Source organism: Arachis ipaensis, chromosome B10 (assembly GCF_059453495.1).
Source record: "Arachis ipaensis isolate K30076 ecotype BB chromosome B10, ASM5945349v1, whole genome shotgun sequence".
NCBI classification, from domain to species: domain Eukaryota; kingdom Viridiplantae; phylum Streptophyta; class Magnoliopsida; order Fabales; family Fabaceae; genus Arachis; species Arachis ipaensis.
In genome coordinates, this window is record NC_142435.1 from 48,077,687 (window position 1) to 48,079,689 (window position 2,003).

The following is a 2,003-nucleotide window of genomic DNA, read 5'->3' on the forward strand; positions in this document are numbered from 1 at the left end:
GGGAAGGTCAAGGGACAAATTGGTTTGATCTTCGAATCCTATTTATTTCCTAAGAAAAGATTGGGATTATTGAAGTTCAATTCAATTGGCAAGATAACAATTATCAATTATGCTGTTGAATTGGATAACTCCTGAGTTACTGATTTCTTAACCAAAACCAAAAGGGAAAAAGTAAATCTACTGGAATAAAGATGTCTTCAGAGTAAAAGCAATAATAGCATAAATGAGAGAAAGCAATATTAAACTGGAATACCTCAAATAACATTAATTCAAATAATCCAGAACATAGAAGAATTCATAAATCAAATTGCAAAAGTAAATTATCTACTAAAGTAAAGGAACATTAAACCTGGATCGAGAGTTACTCCTAAAACTAAGAGAAGTCCTAAATCCTAATCCTAAGAGAGAGAGAGAGGAGAGAACGTCTCTCAAAACTAGATCTAAAACATGAGAAGTGGAAATTGGCAAGCTCTCTCTGAATGGATGCATTCCCTCACTTCATAACCTCTGGTCTATGCCTTCTGAACTTGGATTTGGGCCAAAAAGGGCTTCAGAATTTGCTATGAGCGTTTTCTGCAATTCCTGGTGCGTGGCCTCTGTCACGTGTCCGCGTGGGTCATGCAGTCGCGTCATTCGGAGCTTTTCCTTGCCACGCGGTCGCGTCAGTCATGTGGCCGCGTCATATGCGTTCTGCTTAAGGCGCGCGGTCGCGTCAGTCATGCAACCGCGTCGCTGCTGATTCGCGCTTGGCACGCGATTGCGTCGTCCATGCGATCGCGTGGATACCAGTTTCTTCAGGGACTCCATTTTGCACTTCCCTTCCATTTTTATATGTTTTCTTTCCATCCTTCAAGTCATTCCTGCCTTAGAAGATCTGAAACTACTCAATACTCTAATCACGGCATCGAATGGAATTAAAGGTGATTAAAATAATTAATTTAAAAGCATAGGAAACATGTATTTCACATACATCACATAATAAGGAAGGGAAAGTAAAACCATGCAATTAACATGAACAAGTGGTTGAAGGATTGAATAAATCACTCAAACTAAGCACAAAATATATCATAAAATATGGGTTTATCAAACAGCTTTTGAGTGGCTACGCCTCGGCCTATGATTCTTAGTGGACTCAGCTAAGTTGTTGATCAGCTGCCATGCTTCATCTGCGATTTTGTACTTTTTCATGGAACCATTACTAGCACCATCTAGTGTGGTCCTATCTTGGGGATTCATTCCTTGAGTGAAGTAGCTGATCAATACTAGTCTATCAATCATGTGATGGGGGCATGCGTCTAGAAGGTCCTTAAAACGCTCCCAGTATTCATAGAGAGTCTCTGAGTCACCTTGAACAATGCATGAGATCTCTTTTCTCAGTCTATCTGTGACTTCAGCTGGGAAGTGTTCATACCCAGGGTCGAGCTATCCGACCCGGAATGATTAGCAACAAAGCGACCGACCTCTTCAGGTCAGATCATCCGACCTCTTCTCAAAGAGCTCGGCCAAATCGATAGGAAAGCCCAAAAGGGGCCCAACTCAAGGAACACGACCCAGACCATAAGACGGCCCAAGCCTATAGGGATAATGGCGGTTCCCTTGAAGATAAGCTGACCTCACCCAAAGGATAAGATAAAGATAAGATAACTAACTTATCTTATCTAAAAAAGTCACTCTATACCATTATAAATACACTAGAGCACCCAGGTATAACTCATACTCTGATTCTACACAAAAAACCTGCTAATACCCTTGCTAACTTAAGCATCGGAGTCCCTTGCAGGTACCCCCACCCTCCGGTGACGAAGGATGAGCAGTGCAGCTAGTCCCTCAAGTCGGACACGATAGCTCCGGCCACCACCCACCAGCCGGACACGTCATCTCCGACCAGCACAGAAGATCTCGTCTGAGATCGACCTACAGTTTCAGGTAACCCCCGGAACATTGGCGCCATTGTCGGGGATTCGAAAGTCATCCCGTCACCATGGTGGACGACCATGACAACG

General features: G+C 43.2%; 1 non-coding gene across 1 annotated transcript; it reads left to right on the top strand.

Annotated features, from left to right (window-relative positions):
* Positions 1-1,272: 1,272 nt before the first annotated feature.
* On the top strand, positions 1,273-1,380 carry LOC148579951 (small nucleolar RNA R71). The gene has a single exon (XR_015899430.1). It is a non-coding gene; the product is annotated as a small nucleolar RNA R71 (small nucleolar RNA).
* Positions 1,381-2,003: the final 623 nt, after the last annotated feature.